The sequence below is a fragment of the Macaca mulatta genome, chromosome 5 (genome assembly GCF_049350105.2).
Source record: "Macaca mulatta isolate MMU2019108-1 chromosome 5, T2T-MMU8v2.0, whole genome shotgun sequence".
Classification (NCBI taxonomy): domain Eukaryota; kingdom Metazoa; phylum Chordata; class Mammalia; order Primates; family Cercopithecidae; genus Macaca; species Macaca mulatta.
The window spans coordinates 24,600,896-24,619,956 of NC_133410.1; the positions used below are offsets into that span (position 1 = coordinate 24,600,896).

The 19,061-nt window shown below is 46.3% G+C and overlaps 1 pseudogene; it reads left to right on the forward strand.

The window, feature by feature from the left end:
- Positions 1 to 19,061, forward strand: part of LOC100428989 (S-phase kinase-associated protein 1-like) — a 49,756-nt pseudogene that overhangs the window by 7,625 nt on the left and 23,070 nt on the right.

The following is a 19,061-nucleotide window of genomic DNA, read 5'->3' on the forward strand; positions in this document are numbered from 1 at the left end:
GGCACCTTCATCATTGCTATCCATGTGGTTGATATTATTGTTGTTGAAATTTCTGAACTTTCCTGCAGAAAATTAGCAAGTAGAGGCTAGGTGCAGTGGCTCACTCCTGTAATCCAGCACTTTGGGAGGCCAGGGCAGGAGGATTATTTGAGCCCAGGAGTTTGAAAACAGGTTGAATAACATAGTGAGACTGTCTCTACAAAAAACAAAAATTAGCAGGGCATGGTGGTATGCACCTGTAGTCCTCAGGAGCCTGCAGTGGGAGGAGCACTTGAGTGTGGGAGGTTGAGGCTGCGGTGATCTCGTCACTACACTCACAGCACTTTGGGAGGCCAAGATGGGAGGATCACTTGAGGCCAGGAGTTCAAGACCAGCCTTGTCAACACAGCAAGACCCCCATCTCTATTTAAAAAAAAAAAAAAAAAAGCCAGGCACAGTGGCTCAACGCCTGTAATTATCCCAGCACTTTGGGAGGCCAAGGCAGGCGGATTACAAGGTCAGGAGTTTGAGACCAGCCTGACCAACATGATGAAACCCCGTCTCTACTAAAAATACAAAAGTTAGCCAGGCGTGGTGGCATGCACCTGTAATCCCAGCTACTCAGGAGGCTGAGGCAGGAGAATCACTTGAACCCAGGAGGCGGAGGTTGCAGTAAGCCAAGATTGCACCACTGCACTCTAGCCTGGGCAACAGAGCAAGACTCCATCTCAAAAAAGAAGAAGAAAAAAATAAAAATAAAAAAAATGAGCAGGTAGAGAGAAAGATAGCCTCTTAAATAGGCCGCTATTGAGGATGAATTTGAACATTTGAACAGACTCAAAGCTGCTGCTGGTTGGATAAATGCCTAGGCCCAGACTGGAGCAGTTTATTATCATGTATTTTTATAAGCTATTTAGTGCCTCATCATTGTTCATAATCACCCGTCTTCTTTTCCTTCTTCATACCTGAAGACTGGAACCTGCATTTGTCTTTTGATCAATGACTTTGCCTAGAAGTCCTGTACCCCCTTGTACCATCAGTTTTGAGCTGTCCAGAAAGACAGGGAATCATGGACTATGGGACACTCAACTATGCCAGGCATACTACATTATGACTTCATTAGGTCTTCACCACAAACCCATGTGGTTTTGTGATTGTCACCATTTTATTAATAGGGACATGGAGGCTCAGAGAGATGAAGTAACTTTCCTAAGGCCACACAGCTTGTGATGGGCCTATACTGATCCCCAGGTGAATCCAACAGCAAACCCCAGGCCCTCACTCCATTCCACTGCTTCCTGCTCATTCCTCAAAAAGTACCCCTTATCATCTGAGGTCAGGAGTTCGGGACCAGTCTGGACAACATGGCAAAACCCTGTCTCTATTAAACATACAAAAATTATCTGGGTGTGGTGGTACACCCCTGCAATCCTAGCTACTTAGGAGGCTGAGGCAGGAGAATCACTTGAACCGGGGAGGCGGGGGTTGCAGTGAGCTGACAGAGTCTCAAACACACACACACACACACACACACACACACACACACACACGCCCTTAATATAGGTATAATCCACTCTTGCCAGGCCAAGTTTTGCAACGTGAAGGGTTCTGGGAGAAGTACAATCCTTTATACCTGTATTAAGGGGGCACTTTTTGAGGAATGAGATCTAACAGGCTTATACCTCAATACAGGCTTACACCTGCACTAAATTGGACCCGTATCATTAGATCGCATTCCACCTTCATCTTACATCAGAACATTTACAACAAATTAACAGATGAAGTTCACTTCTCATGTTTTCTTTTTATAAAACATCTCTCAACAAATTCCTCTCAGATCTTTCTTTTTTAAGATGGAGTCTTGCTATGTTGCCCTGGCTGGACTCGAACTCCTGGGCTCAAGTGATCCTCCCGCCTCAGATCCTGAGTAACTCAGACTACAGGAGCACAGCACTAGGCCCTCCTCTTAGATTTTATATTCCTCTCACTTTCTTAGGAATTATCTTTTCAACTGGCCCACCCTAGCATTCCTTTTTTGGCAGCCTCTGGTAGGGAAGAGAGCCAGAGTCTAGTCCGTGGCAAGGCAATTTCTGGCTGTTCTTGCTGAGACATAGAAACCCTCCTTGGTGCACACAACTCCTTCCAGTAGCCACCTGCATCCCTCTCCATAAATCACTTCGAAGCTGTGTGTGTGGCAGGGAGAGGTTGCTGCATCTCCAAAAGGGGACAGCAGTTACTGGTTACTCAGCTCCTTAAATATTTTGTAAGAAAGGATCTAGGAGAAGTACCAGAGCAGCCCCTGCATTTTTCAGGTGGGAAAAGGGCAACTAAGGACAGAAAGGGTTGGAGAAGAGGTCATAGCAAAAGGGAATAGAAGAAAGAGCAAAATTACACACAGGAGATAAGTAGGCAAGAGCCCCACCCGGGATAGGCAAATGCAGCTCAGTTCAGGACAGCTTCCTGGGGCTTGAGTATCCACTCATGCCAGGCAGGGTTTTGAGACGTGAAGTGGGTTTGGGCCTCAGGCAGAAAAGGCCTCACTATTCTGGAACCAGGGTTCTAGGCGGGGGGCTCAACCCTGAGCCTAGAGGCCAGGAGAAGGTGCGATGAACAAGCCCATCCCTCACACACCCCACACAGGGCATGAATCCAGGGATCTCTACCTTTGGAAGACCAGAATCTCCTGGGTGCTTGCTACATTTAGATAGTGGGGCTGCTTCTCTACTTTTTCTTTTTTTTTTGAGACAGAGTCTCACTCTGTTGCCCAGGCTGGAGTGCAGTGGTGTGATCTTAGCTCACTGCAACCTCTGCCTCCTGGGTTCAAGCAATTCTCCTGCCTCAGCCTCCTGAGTGACTGGGATTACAGGCACCTGCCACCATGCCCGGCTCATTTTTGTATTATTAGTAGAGATGGGGTTTCACCATGTTGGCCAAGCTGGTCTCGAACTCGTGACCTCAGGTGATCTGCCCACCTCGGCCTCCCAAAGAGCTGGGATTATAGGCATGAGCCACCCCGCTCGGCTTTTTCTTTTCCTTTTTCTTTTCTTTTTTCTTTTGAGACAGAGTCTCGCTCTGTCGCCTGGGCTGGAGTGCAGTGGCGCAATCTCGGCTCACTGCAACCTCCGCCTCCCAGGTTCAAGCGATTCTCCTGCCTCAGCCTCCCGAGTAACTGGGACTATAGGCACGTGCCACCATGCCCAGCTAATTTTTGTATTTTTAGTAGAGATGGGGTTTCACCATGTTGGCCAGGATGGTCTCAATCTGTTGACCTTGTGATCCACCAGTCTTGGTCTCCCAAAGTGCTGGGATTACAGGCATGAGCCACCGCGCCCAGCCTCTTTTCTTTTTTTTTCCCCAAAAGCAATTTACCATGAGATGGGCCTCTTCTCTAGAGGTTGGAATTTAATCCTTTTGAGGCCAAGAAATCTGTATTTTATTTATTTATTTATTTATTTATTTTATTTTTTGAGACAGAGTCTCACTTAGTTGCCCAGGCTGGAGTGCAGTGGCATGCGATCTCGGCTCACTGCAACCTCTACCTCCAGAGTTCAAGCGATTCTTGTGCCTCAGCCTGCCAAGTAGTTGGGATTACAGGCATGCGACACCATGTCTGGCTAATTTTTGTATTTTTAGTAGAGACAGGGTTTGGCCATGTTTGCTGAGCTGGTCCCAAACTCCTGGCCTCAAGCAATCTGCCTGCCTCAGCCTCCCAAAGTGCTGGGATTGCAGGTGTGAGCCACTGTGCAGGGCTGAAATCCGTATTTCAATGAGAGCCCCTGAAGGTTCTGAAATGGAAGATCCAGAGATCACCTTTGGAGAAACACTAACCTAGAGTGAGTGGGCACAGTTTAAAGAAACTTTAATCCTGTCCTTGGCTACCAGGGCCCCTTCACAATGGATCAGTCACAGCCTTTATCAGTCACTGTGGGGACCTCCTGCTCCTGTTGTTTGGGGGTTGATGAGCTCGTATCTTGAGCTGGTTGCTCGCCCAGATGGACAGAGCAAGGTGGAGAAGGCCAGAGTGTAAAGGACTGACCTCAGTGCGGGGACAGCAGCTGCCTGAGAAACAGCCCCTCCCTTCTAGTCCTGAGAGTAGCAGCAGGAAGCCCTGGCTTGCAGACCTAAGCTGGGACTCCATATGTGATTCTTCCACTTCCCTCCCCAGGCCTTGATGTCCTTATCGGTGCAATGGGTCAGCATATATTTGTAGAGGATTTCACAAAGAAGTGTCTGTGGGTCGGGCATGGTGGCTCACACCTGTAATCCCCACACTTTGGGAGGTCGAGGTAGGAGAATTGCTCAAGTCAGGAGAGGCCAGCCTGGGCAACATAGTGAGATCCTGTCTCTAAATAATAATAATAATAATAAATAAAAATTAAAAATAAAAAGAAGCATCTGTGGAAGTAAGTGTCAGGTATTGCACCTGACACATTTGATAGGGGGAGATAAAGGTTCCCAGTAACAATGACGGGTGCTTCAGGCACAGCACCCCACACTTTACACGGATGAACTCATGAAATTCTCACAGCAACCCCAAAACACAGCTACTTGTTTTTTTTTTGAGATGGAGTCTCACTCTGTTGCCCAGGATGGAGTGCAATGGTGTAATCTCGGCTCACTGCAACCTCCACCTCCCGGGTTCTAGCGATTCTCTTGCCTCAGCCTCCTGAGTAGCTGGGACTACAGGCATGTGCCACCACACCCAGCTAGTTCTTGTATTTTTTAGTAGAGACAGGGTTTCACCATGTTGGCCAGGCTGGTCTCAAACTCCTGACCTCGTGATCGGCCCACCTTGGCCTCCCAAAGTGCTGGGATTACAGGCGCGAGCCACTGCACCTGGCCAGCAGCTACTATTTTTAACCCACACTTTACTATTCAGGAACCAACACAGAGATGTGAGGCAGTTTGCTCAAGATCACAAAGCTAAGAGCCAGGCCATCTGTCCCTAAGGTTTGTGTTCCTTACAAGTATGCTATTCTGACACTGGGAGAGCCCTTTGCATTTCCTTTATTTTTTTTCCTGCCCCCAGACTGTGTTTTACAAGCATTTGTAAGCCGTTGAAATCTCTTCCAATGAAATCTTGTAAGGAAGTCTAAAGTAAAAACAGCCCACGAGGTGGGGTTTAGGTTGAAGGGGGAGGGGTGCTGTGTGCCCCAGCCTGGTCCCTCCCCTTCCTCTTCCCTAGTCCAGGCATCTGAAACCTGGAGGGGCTCCACAGGGCGCTGGCTGAAAACTGGAACAGTCACATCACCTGAGCCATAACTAATTTCAGCTTCAGCTTAATGAATTCTTGGAATTTGGAGTAGAAACACATGGTTTCTTCCTGACCTCAAGGCTAGGACCTTATCTGTCCACCTTGGTGATGAATGCACATAGGCACACACACACACAGACACACACACACACAGACACACACACACACACACCAGTAACAATGAAGGGTTCTTCAGGCACAGCACCCCGTACTTTACACACACACAGACACGCACAGAGACACACACGCACAGAAACACACACACAGATGTCCACAGACACACACAGATACATACACACAGACACACAGAGAGACACACACACAGACACACACACAGAGACACAGACACACATAGACACACACGGGTAGAAACACACAGACACACAGAGACACACAAGCAGAAACACACAGAGACACACACACAGACACACATGCAGAGACACAGACACACACATACACACACACACGGGCCTAATCCTCTGCTTTCCCTCCTGGGCTTCCCTCCCTTTCAGATGTAGCTTTGCGGGCCACCAATCACCTCCTTTTCTTATCCCTACCCCCCTCCCTTCTCTCCATTCTCACCCCCGTTCTGTCCCCACAGAACTGGCCAATGCTCCTTTCTGGCCGGCTGGGGCCAGAGTGAGCGAAGGAAGGAGGCTTCCCCTCATGGAACCTCAGGCTGGCTCCCAAGCCAAGACTCATCAGCATCCTGCCCGTCACACCCTTTTCATCTCAGGCACTCCGTAAACAAGCAGCCTCATTAAAGTCCATTTTATAGATGGCGAAACTCATCACGGTAATGACATCCCCCAGAGAGTGGCCTTTCATCTGTGGATCACAAAGGACTCTTTCCACACACTAATTAGGAGTCACAGAGCAGGACTCCCCCTGTTTTTGCCTTGTTGCAGTTCTAGAAGATGAGGACATTAGAAATGCGGACGTAGCCCATTCCTCAGCCTGACTAGCTCGGGGGTCAAGTGCGTGCATTGCAACTGGACAGTTCGGCAGCTGGGAAGGGCTCTAGGAAGGGAGAAGCAGCCTGTAGACTATTCCTTGTAGGTTTTTGGTTTGTTTTGACAGAGTTTTGTTCTTCTTGCCCAGGCTGGAGTGCAATAGCGTGATCTTGGCTCACCCCAACCTCCACATCCTGGGTTCAAGTGATTCTCTTGCCTTACCCTCCTGAGTAGCTGGGATTACAGGCATGTGCCACCACGTCCAGCTATTTTTAAAAATTTTTATTAGAGACAGGGTTTCACCATGTTGGTCAGGCTAATCTTGAACTCCTGACCTTGTGATCCACCTGCTTTGGCCTCCCAAAGGGCTGGGATTACAAGCGTGAGCCACCACGCCTGGCCAACTATTCCTTGTAATAGTAATAATAGCAAGAGCTGCTGTGAGTGGACGCTGCCTGCAAGATTTGCACAGTTCCTGGCTAATGACAGGGGTGGGGAGCAACTGTGGAGCACTTCCCAGCACAGGAGGCCGGGGTCATTGTCCAAATCCTGCTACGGGCCTGACGCCACCCAGATGGGATCGATTTGAGGACTGGACAGCAGCCATGGAAGGAAGAGGGTGGTAGAGCTACCTGGCTGCGACAACTGATGGGATCCCGCAGCAGTTAGACCCAGGGAGTGTGCACGAGAGAGAAACTGAGTTTACCTTCAAGGTTTTGGAGCTCAGATTTCCAGGAATCTGGAAAATAGGCGTTCCTTCATTATCCATGTTCTAGCTGAACCTGGGGAGATTTTAGTTTTTATTTTTTTGAGACAGGGTCTGATTCTGTCACCCAGGCTCTGGAGTTCAGCGGTGCGATCACAGCTCACTGCAGTCTTGACCTCCTGGGCTCAAGTAATCCTCATTCCTTGGCCTCCCAACGTGCTGGAGTTACAGGCATGAGCCACCACGCCCAGCACAGGGAGATTTGTACAAATGCTTGTGCTCAGGAACACCTCAGATTCTGATTCAGTCGACCTGGAGTGGGGTTAGATGTTGCCTCTTATGTGGCCCTAGACAGCTGGAGCTGAGAATCGCCGTTCTAAACCCTGTGATTGCATGTGTTGGCATCACCTAAAAACTCCTTAGATGTGCAGGTTCTCAGCCCCACTCAAGACCCACTGAGCCGAAATTTGCATCCTAACTTCTTCTCAACCATTAATGTGCCTGCATCTTACCTGGAATCATGTTAACATACGGATTCAGATTCAGATTTAGCTCCCCCTAAACCCCTAAGTCTGAGATCTGTCCATGGGCCCACTAGAAGGTCAGGGGGCTAATAATGGATATTTCTACAGTGATTCAGAGCTTGCCAGACATTTGAAGTGACCTAATTGCATCTTCCCTAACCCTCAACCTTATCCTGCTCTGCAAAGCAGGCTGGCCAGGCATCATAGCACCACGTTCATGGTTTTATTTGACAAACTGGAGACCAAGGCTCTCAAAGTGGCCTCTTTTCTGAAGACCCATAGCTAGTATTGAGGCACGAGAATAGGGCCTTGTGGTAAGGGAACATAAGGCCCATCCACTCTGGCTTAATCAAATGAAAGCACTTCAGCAGTGATAGGAATGCGAACGGCTTTGTAAGCTCTCTTCATCCTCTCCATTTACACCATTTATACTTTGTAACTTCACATTCATCCTCTCTGTTACATAGATCACACACAGGTAACATCCTCTCCATTTACATAGGGCGCATTCCTAGTAAATGACTCCATAACTTCACTTCATTCTCTTCATTTACATAGAGCATACACCAAGTAACCAATGGGAAACCCCTGGAGTATTGAAACCCCAGAAAATACGGTAACTGGGGCTCTTGAGCCCCTATGCTCACGCCCACTCCCACACTGTGGCGTGTACTTTCATTCTCAATGAATCCCTGCTTTTGCTTTCCTCACTTTGTTAGTGCTTTTTGTCCCTTTTTTTTTTTTTTTTTTGAGACGGTGGCGTCTCGCTCTGTTGCGCGGGCTGGAGCGTAGTGGCATGATCTTGGCTCACTGCAACCCCCGTCTCCCGGGTTCAAGTAATTCCCCTGCCTCAGCCTCCTGAGTAGCTGGGATTACAGGCATACACCACCACGCCCGGCTAATTTTTGTATTTTTAGTAGAGATGGGGATTCGCCATGTTGGCCAGGCTGGTCTCAAACTCCTGACTCAGGTGATCCACCCATCTCGGACTCCCAGAGTGCTGGGATTACAGGCATGAGCCAGCACACCCGGCCGTTGTCCAATTCTTTGTTCGAGATGCTGAGAACCTGGACACCTTCTACTGGTAACAGTATGGGTCCAATCAGGCTTTGCAACTTCAACTCTTTGGCACCCGATACCAGACCACACTGATAAGGCTCACCAGCCTCCCATAAGTATTTGCTAATTGAATGACAGCTTACCACACTCTGTGAAGGGGGAAGATGATTAACAGGTGACTTGTGGGAGGGGAGGAAAGTGGTCCTGGATCAGTAAATTTCAACCTTGGCTACACAATGGAATCTTCAAAAAAAGTTCTGAAGCCTGTGTTTAGCCCTAAGGATTCGGTTTTAACTGAAATAGACGTGGCCTGGGCTTTGAGACTAGTTCACGCTAGAGTATAGTGGCACGATCTTGGCTCACTGTAACCTCCGCCTCCTGGGTTCAACCAATTATCCTGCCTCAGCCTCCTGAGTAGCTGGGACTACAGGGGCCTGCCACCGCACCTGGCTAATTTTTGTTTTTTTAGTAAAGACTGGGTTTCACCTCCATGATCAGGCTGGTCTCGAACTCTTGACCTCAGGGGATCCACCCACCTTGGCCTCCCAAAGTGCTGGGATTACAGGTATGAGCCACCACACCTGGCCGCTTTGAGACTGTTTAAAAGTCATGCAGGTGATTCTAATGTGCAGCGGAGGCCAGCAACTTCTTTTCTTCTGCCCCAAATGACAGTCTTGTCCTCTGAGTGGAGACAGCCTTCTCTCTCTATTTTTTTTTCTCTTTTCTTTTTTTATTTTATTTTTATTTTTTGAGACAGAGTCTTGCTCTGTCACCCACCCAGGCTAGAGTGCAATGGCGTGATCTCAGCTAACTGCAACCTCTGTCTCCAGGGTTCAAGCGATTCTTTCTCCTCAGCCTCCCAAGTAGCTGGGACTATAGGTACACACTACCATGCCCAGCTAATTTTTTGTATTTTAGCAGAGATGGGGTTTTATCATGTTGCCCAGACTCATCTCAAACTCCTGAGCTCAGGCAATCTGCCCACCTAGGCCCTCCCAAAGTGCTAGGATTACAGGTGTGAGCCACTGCACCTGGCCATTTTTTCTTTTCTTTCTCTTTCTTTCTTTCTTTCTTTCTTTCTTTCTTTCTTTCTTTCTTTCTTTCTTTCTTTCTTTCTTTCTTTCTTTCTTTCTTTCTTTCTTTCTTTCTTTCTTTCTCTCTCTCTCTCTCTTTCTTTCTTTCTTGACAGAATCTTGTTCTGTCACCCAGTCTGGAGTGCAGTGGTACAATATTGACTCACTGCAACCTCCACCTCCCAGGTGCAAGCGATTCTCCTGCCTCAGTCCCCTGAGTAGCTGGTATTACAGGCGTGTACCACCACACACCTATAATCCCAGGTAGGGACAGGTTTTGCTATGTGGGCCAGGCTGGTCTTGAACTCCTGACCTCAAGTGATCTGCCCGCCTTGGCCTCCCAAAGTGCTGGGATTACAGGCGTGAGCCACCTCGTCTGGCCAGGAGACAGTCTTCTGGCTGCTCAAATCCACCTTCCGAAGACCTGGAATTCCCTGGAGTTGGCCTTTTATCCCTGGGTAGCCTTGCACTGGGAATGCCTGCTGGGATCCCAATCTTCAACTTAATTTAGGGTTGCCACATACAGCCAAAAATAATAATAATAATAGAAGAAGAAGAAGAAGAAGAAGAAGAAGAAGAAGAAGAAGAAGAAGAAGAAGAAGAAGAAGAAGAAGAAGAAGAAGAAAAGGACATCCAATTTAAATTTGAATTGCAGATGAACAACGACAAGTAATTATTTTGGTATAAGTATGTTCCATTGCAATACATGTGGCATTTTCATACTTAAAATCTGTTGTTTATCTGAAATTCAAATTTAACTGATTGTGCTATATTTTTATCCAGTAACCCAAATTCTCATTCCCAGCGACCAGGGTGTGTGGCGTGAGGGTATCTGGATATAGTGTGTGTCACCCAGCTTCATCAGGTGCAGCTCCCAAGAGGAATGGTGGGTTTTCAGGTTCCTTTGTTAAAACTGCCCCAGATGGACAGACACAACACCCTCCTTGTCTCCTTGGCTACAGAGTTGGTTTTCTGTGAATACATCTCATGGGAATGAGCAAACCGGTTTCTCCTTCCTGGCACCAGACAGTGTACACCAATAACGTAGCCCAGCTAGAACCTGGGAGCCCAGATTTGAACATGGAAAGATTTTTTCCCTGGAGCCACATAACATGAGCCAAAAAGCTATACATAACATTTGGTAGAAATGTTACTGCTAGCACATTCTGAGAAGGTTGGTGGTAGGTGATTTTGACTTAGTGACGCAGCTGGTGTTCACACTGAAGGTGCACAACAAATGCACTCTATTGATAATAAAAATAGTAGCTGGCTGAGTGAGGTTGGCGTGATGGCAATCTAAAATGTAGGGGCATGAATTAGTATAAGTTGCTGTTCACTCACTAATTCATTCAAAAGTGATTTCTGGCCAGGCGCTGTGGCTCATGCCTGTAATCCCAGCATTTTGGGAGGCCGAGGTGGGCGGGTCACTTGAGGTCAAGAGTTCGAGAACAACCTGGCCAACATGTGACACCCCATTTCTACTAAAAATACAAAAATTAGCCAGGCGTGGTGGCGCATATCTGTAATCCTAGCTGAGGTGGGAGAATCACTTGAACCCGGGAGGTGGAGGTTGCAGGGAGCTGACATTGTGCCACTGCACTCCAGGCTGGGGGACAGAGCGAGACTCCATCTCAAAATAAATAAATAAATAAATAAATAAATAAATAAATAAATAATTTATTCTCCACCTATTATGTGACAGGCATTGGGCAACAAAGATGCACCCCTGTACTCAAATTGTTCCATTCAATCTCTTTAGGAGAGACAGATGAGCGAAGGTAATTATAGTGCAACATGATGAATGCTTTGATGAGGGTAACTACAGGGTGCTGTGGGCACCCTTGGAGGGGATTTATCCAGGAGCGAAGGTCAGGAAGGCGCCTCTAGAGGAAGACCTGAAGCATGAGTGCGAACTAGTGCAGTGAAGCAAGTGGGAGGAACAGAGAGAACTCCAGGCAGAGGAAATAGCACATGGCAAAGCAGGGGGAAGGGAAAGAACATGACACCCTCAGGATGGTGCAAGTTCAGGGAGCTGAGCAGGGACCAATGAGGACATTGGTGAGCCTGTGGTTTGAAGCAAACAAAACTCTCACGGAAGGTGTTTAAGCAGAAAAGTATGGTCAGATTTGCCCTGGCTAAAGTATGAAGGATGAATTGCAAGGGGCAAGCCTAAAGTCAGAAAGACCAAGTTGAAGACTGGCCTAGGCATCCATGGGAGAGATGATGATGGACCTGCCTAGGTAGTGACAAAGGGGTGGAGACAAATGCATACACGAAGCCGCATTGTGGAGGTGGGGTCTGCAGAACTTGGAGCATTCACAGGATGTGAGGAGTAAGGGAGGGTTAGTGTCTAGATGGATCCCAGGGTACTAGATGCATTTGGCAGTATAGATGACCAGGTTAGGAGATGTGACCCAAGCTGGTACCTGAGCTCCAGGCTTGAAGACCCAACTTCCTTCTTGTCCATCCTCACGGACAGCTAATAGGCTTTTCCAATTGGATGTGGCTATAGGGGAGGAAAAAACTTTTTCTTCTACCCTCAGTCAGACACGGTGGCTCATGCCTGTAATCCCAGTACTGTGGGAGGCTGAGGCGGGCAGATTGTCTGAGCTCAGGAATTTGGGACTAGCCTGGGCAGCATAGTGAAACCTCATCTCTACTTTTTTTAAATAAAAAAGAAATTAAAACATTTTTCTTTTACCCTCTCAGGTCAGTGACAAGGGCTCTGCAAATTAAACAAATGACAGATTAACAGAAAAAAGGCATGTTCATTTTATTTGATGTTAATATTTTAATTTTTACATGTACATGGGGGTCTCATAGAAAAAGAAGTAAAAATCTAAAGAAGCAGTTAGGTCTGAGAGTTTATATAATAACAAAGAGCATTACATTTATAGAGAAGTGAAAAGACAAAGGAAAAGGGTGCGGGCTTCTAGGGAAGGTAATTCTGGGAAGGTAAATATATGGGGGAAAGAAGGCCGGGTGAGGTGGTTCACGCCTGTAGTCCCAGCTCTTTGGGAGGCCAAGGCAGGTGGATCACTTGAGGTCAGGAGTTTGAGACCAATCTGGCCAACATAATAAAACCCTGTCTCTACTGAAAATACAAAAATTAACCGGGCGTGGTGGTGCGCACCTATAATACCAGCTACTCAGGAGGCTGAGGCAGGAGAATTGCTTGAACCTGGAGGGCAGACGTTGTAGCGGGCCAAGATCCCGCCACTGCACTCCAGTCTGGGTGACGGAGCGAGACTCTGTCTCAAAAAAGCAAAAAAAAAGTTGTTTTCCTTCCTGGATTGGAGAAGGGAGGGGGAAATCTTCATAATAGGAAATGTATGCCCTGCTTTTAGACAGAAAGGAGGGCGGTAGAGAGCTTTTCCTGTGTCTGCTATTTCTAAACTGCCATCATTTCAAAATAATCTTCATGCCAAAGAGGCGTATTTTGGGGTAGCATATTTTGGAGAGGCATATTCTGATCCCCTTTATGGCCAATATGGGAGTATTGGTCTCATCCTTCTCTCTCCATTCTGGATCCCTCTCTTCTGTCCCTCCTTCCTCCCTCTTTCCTTTAATTCCAGTTCTGCTCCCATCTATTTGACTTCAGGTAGGTCATTCAAACCCCTGGGCCTTTCTGCATCAGGGAAATGGGAGGCACCAGTGAATTCCTGAAGCTCATCTTCAAGGAATCTTCCTGTTCTAAAGTTTCAAGACTTGGGCCTTTGAATAAGCAGAACGTAACAGCTATGAAGGAGGACTTTCAAATCCAACCACCAGGATTTTATCCCAGCTCTACCAATGCTAAGCCTTTAATCTACAGCAAGTCACATCAACTCTCCAAAGTTTCAGTTCCCAATATAAATTAGGAACAATCATAATACTTACCAAATACAGTAATTGTGGGGATATAATTTATTTAGTACAGTGCCTGACACAAAGTAAGCTCCCAATATATGTTAGCTATTAAAATATAATATAGGTAGGCTGGGCATGGTGGCTCATGCCTCTAATCCGGGCACTTTGGGAGGCTGAGGTGGGCGGATCATGAGGTCAGGAGAGCGAGACCATCCTGGTCAGCATGGTGAAACCCCATGTCTACTAAAATACAAAAAATTAGCTGGGCGTGATGGTGCGCGCCTGTAGTCCCAGCTACTCAGGAGGCTGAGGAAGCAGAATCGCTGGAATCCGGGAGGCAGAGTTTCAGTGAGCTGAGATCATGCCTCTGCACTCCAGCCTGGTGACAGAGCAAGACTCTGTCTCAAAAACAAACAAACAAACAAACAAAAAATATATATATATAAATAAATAAATATATACACACACATACACATATATATATGTATATATAATATAGGTAATGATATCACTGTAGCCATTATTATTATCCATGCATTAGCAAATGTAGTGAGCGGATAAGTGAACATAATAGCTAACACTTATTGAACCCCTGCAATGTGCCATGAATTTTCTGCATTTTACATAATTCATTTATTATTTGTACAATTCCTTGAAGAGGGCCTATAATTAGCTCCATTTAATATATCAAGAAACCTAAGCACAGTAAAGTTAAGTGACTTGCTCAAGGTGGTGTCACTAAGAAATGGCAGAGCCAGGCCTTGGAACTCAGGAAGTCTGGCTTTGAGGACTATATCTGTGGTTACTATGTGCCACACGAACTTATCAGAATACACATTTTCAGGCCAGGCACAGTGGCTCATGCCTATAATCTCAGCACTTTGGGAGGCAGAGGCAGACTGATCACCTGAGGTCAGGAGCTCGAGATAAGCTTGGCTGACATGGTGAAACCCCGTCTCTACTAAAAATACAAAAATTAGGGCCTGGCACAGTGGCTCACGCCTATAATCCCAGCACTTTGGGAGGCTGAGGCAGATGGATTGCTTGAGGTCAGGAGTTTGAGATCAGCCTGGCCAACATGATGTATCAGGGGAATCCACCCCCAATATTTCAACGTAGGTTCTTTCTATTTTCCCTAACTGTTGGCCAGCTGAGAAATAAAGAGAAGGAGTACAAAGAGAGGGATTTTACAGCTGGGCCTCCGGGAGTGACATCACATATTGGTAGGTCCGTGATGCCCACCTGAGCCACAAAATCAGCAGGTTTTTATTAAGAACTTCAAAAGGGGAGGGGGTGTAGGAACAGGGAGTAGGTCACAAAGATCACATGCTTCTGAGGCCAAAAAAGATCACAAGGCAAAGGGCAAAGTGAAGATCATAAGGCAAAGGGCAAAATCAAAAACTCCTGATAAGGGCTATGTTCAGCTGTGCACATATTGTCTTGATAAACATCTTAACAGAAAACAGGGTTTGAGAGCAGAGAACCAGTCTGACCTCAAATTTACCAGGGCTGGGGTTTCCCAATCCTAGTAAGCCTGAGGGTACTGCAGGAGACCAGAGCGTATCTGAGTCCTTATCTCAACCGCATAGGACAGACACTCCCAGAGCAGCCGTTTATAGACCTCCCCCTAGGAATGCAAGTCTTTTCCTAGGGTCTTAATATCACATTCCTTGCTAGGAAAAGAATTTAGCAGTATCTCTGCTACTTGAACTTCTGTTTATAGGCTCTCTGCAAAAAGAAAAATATGGCTTTTTTTGCCTGGCCCTGCAGGCAGTCAGACTTTATGGTTGTCTTCCCTTGTTCCCTAAAATCGCTGTTATTCTGTTCATTTTCAAGGTGCACTGATTTCATATTGTTAACACGCACACGTTTTATAATCAATTTGTTCAGTTAACGCAATCATCACAGGGTCCTGAGGTGACATACATCCTCATTTTATGAAGATAACAGGATTAAGAGATTAAAGTAAGACAGGCATAAGAAATTATAAGAGTATTATTAGGGAAGTGATAAATGCCCATGAAATCTTCACAATTTATGTTTCCTCTGCTGCGACTCCAGCCATTCCCTCCATTCGGGGTCCCTGACTTCTCGCAACAATGGTGAAATCCTGTCTCTACAAAAACACAAAAATTACCTGGGCGTGGTGGTGGGTGCCTGTAATCCCAGCTACTAGGGAGGCTAAGGCAGGAGAATTGGTTGAATCCAGGAGGCAAAGGTTGCAGTGAGTCGAGATTGGGCTCATTCACTGCACTCTATCTAGCCTGGGTGACTGAGTGAGGCTCCATCTCAAAAAAATAAATAAATAAATAAAAAATAAACACACACACACACACACACACACACACATTTTCAGCATTTTATTCTCAAAAATAAATACACACACACACACACACACACACACATTTTCAGCATTTTATTCTCAATCTCTGCTCATTCCTTTGCAACATCCCATGAATCTCCTCATCCAGGAAAATAGACTTAACATCCATGTAGCTTAGATTATTTTCTCCACCAAGAACTCTAAAAGCACTGGGTGCAGTGGTTCACAGCTATAATCCCAGCAATTTGGGAGGTTGAAGCAGGAGGATTGCTTGAACCCAGAGTTCAACACCAATCTGGGTAACACATGAGACTCTGTCTCTACAAAAAAATCTAAAAATTAACCTAGCATTATGGTGCATGTCTATAATCCCAGCTTCTCGGAAGGCTGAGGTGGGAGGATTTCTGGAGCCCAGGAGGTCAAGGATGTAGTGAGGCTGGGTAACAGAGCAAGAACCCGTCTCAAAAAAAAAAAAAAAAAAAAAAAAAAAAAGCTTCAAGTAACCTAAATCTGTGCTACTCAAATTGTGTTCCATGGTCTATCACTTCTGTAGCAGTAACATGTTTTGGTTTTTTAATTGACTTTTTAGGGGGCTACATAAATTCCAAAAGAATTTATAACACCGTTTGTTTGTTTCTTTTTTTTTTTTTTTTGAGATGGAGTCTGGCTGTGTTGCCCAGGCTGGAGTGCAATGGTGCTATCTCAGCTCACTGCAACCTCTGCCTCTGGAGTTCAAGCAAATCTCCTGCCTCAGCCTCCTGAGTAGCTGGGACTACAGGCTCACGCCACCACACCCAGCAAATGTTTGTGTTTTTAGTAAAGACAGGGTTTCACCATGTTGGCCAGGCAGGTCTCCAACTCCTGACCTCAGGTGATCCACCTGCCTCGGTCTCCCAAAGTGCTGGGATGACAGGTGTGAGCCACCACACCCGGCCTGTCAGCCTGTGTTGTTGTTGTTGTTGTTGTTGTTGTTTTGAGACAGAGTCTCCCTCTGTCGCCCAGGCTGGAGTGCAGTGGCGCAATCTCGGCTCACTGCAACCTCCACCACCCAGGTTGAAGTGATTCTCCTGCCTCAAGTGGATGGGACTACAGGCGTGTGCCACCACATCTGGCTAATTTTTGTATTTTTAGTAGAGACAGGGCTTCGTCACATTGACTAGGCTGGTTTCAAACTCCTGACTTCATGTAATCCACCCACCTTGGCCTCCCAAAGTGCTGGGATTACAGGTGTGAGCCACCATGGCCATCCTGTTTTTGTTTTTTTGAGACAGGGTCTCTTTGTCACTGAAACTGGAATGCAGTGGCACAATCTCAGCTCACTGCAGACTCAACCTCATGACAGTGAGCTGTCATCGCACCATTGCACTTCAGCCTGGGCAACAGAGCAAGACCCTATCTTAAAAAAAAAATGTGCCACACGTGGTGGCTCACACCTGTAATCCCACCACTTTGGGAGGCCAAGTCAGGTGGATCACTTAAGGTTAGGAGTTGGAGACCAGTCTGGCCAACATGGAGAAACCCCATCTCTACTAAAAATACAGAAATTAGCCGGACATGGTGGTGCAGGAGAATCGCCTCCCAGGAGAATCCAGGAGACAGGTTACAGTGAGCTGAGGTTGCACCACTGCACTCCAGCCTGGTCTACAGAGCCAGACTCCATCCCCCCCACCTAAAAAAAAAAAAAGTGTGAGAAGTTATGCCCCCAAAGGGTTCTGTGGCCCCATGAGCTTGGAAAATAGTAGACTATGCAAAGTTTGCTTGCTTAGTAAACTGCAGGACTTCTCATACATTTTAAAGCACCAGTGGACACTGTGAATCTCTGGCTGGGAAATATAAAAAGCAGTTAATGTTGAAACACGCTAATAGAGAGGCTGGAGAAGAAGAGCAGGGCAATTACAATATATTTTTAAGTTTTTTGTAGAAGTGGGGTCTCATTATGTTGCCCAAGCTGGTCTGGGACTCCTGGCCTCAAGTGATCTGGCCTCAGCCTTCCAAAGTGCTGGGATTACAGGCATGAGCCACCATGTCTGGCTGGACAGGGCAATTAAAATCTGTAGTCTGGCAGTAAAAGTCAGAAGTTTGAATATCAAGTCAGAGTGACCGGAAACTATCTAACTTAAAGGTCACTGACAATGGCGAACTGGAACATAGATTTTGTTTGACCTCACTGTTAAAAGAAGAAAAAAAGGTGTGGGGCAGGGGGTGAGGCTGCAGGGAGATTTGTAGAAATGCTTGTGCTCAGGAACACCTCAGACTCTGATTCAATCAACCTGGAGTAGGGTTAGATGTGGCCTCTTATGTGACCTTAGGGGACAGCTGGAGCTACGAATCGCTGTTCTAAACCCTGGTGATTCAAGGTGTGGCCCATGGCCCACGGCATTGGTATCACCTAAAAACTCCTTAGAAGTGCAGATTCTCAGCCGGGTGTGGTGGCTCATGCCTGTAATCTCAGCACTTTGGGAGGCTGAGGCGGGTGGATCACTTGAGGTCAGGAGTTCGAGACCAACCTGACCAACATGGTGAAATGCCGTCTCTACTGAAAAATACAAAAATTAGCCGGATGTGGTGGTGAGGGCCTGTAGTCCCAGCTACTCGGGAGGCTGAGGCAGAAGAATCGCTTCAACCCTGGAGGTGGAGGTTGCAGTGTGCTGAGATCTCACCATTGCACTCCAGCCTGGGTGACAGAGCGAGACTCCATCTCAAAAAAAAAAGAAAAAAAAGGGAGAGTGAATTTTACCTAAATGTCCAATATCAGAGTATTTGATAACACTGGCCTCACATTTTCACGTGACAATAATTGGCCGCCCTGTTTAGACAAATTTCCTCAATTTACCGCAGTACCCATTGTACCCTATTGTATTATATTACAGTTGGCCCACTTCTGTCACTTATGTTACATGGAAGTGGTTGAGTTTGTGACCCTTGGTCTAACTGCAAATTGTAGACTTCTCAGAAGCTGGAATAGTGGTCTAGATTCTATAACTGCCACACAGGCATTTATTTCTGTAACTTGTTTCTTTTTTTCCGATTATAAAAGTTACTCATGCTGATTCTAGAAAACTTGGAAATATAAAAAAGTATGAAAAATAAAACAGTGACATGCATAGTAACTGCAATTAGTGATGACTGTTTAACTTCTGTTATTTTTTTCATCTTTTTTTTTGCATCTAGTTATCTAAATTTTCATCATATTTTGGATCAGACTATATTTGCAGTTTGGTATTTTGCCTTATTTAGAAGACATTCTACCAGCTACTAAGTATGGCTTGTTCTGCCATATTGCAATAGTTGAGTTGTCAAGAAAACTCATTGGATCAAAAATCAAGACTCCCGCAAAAAGG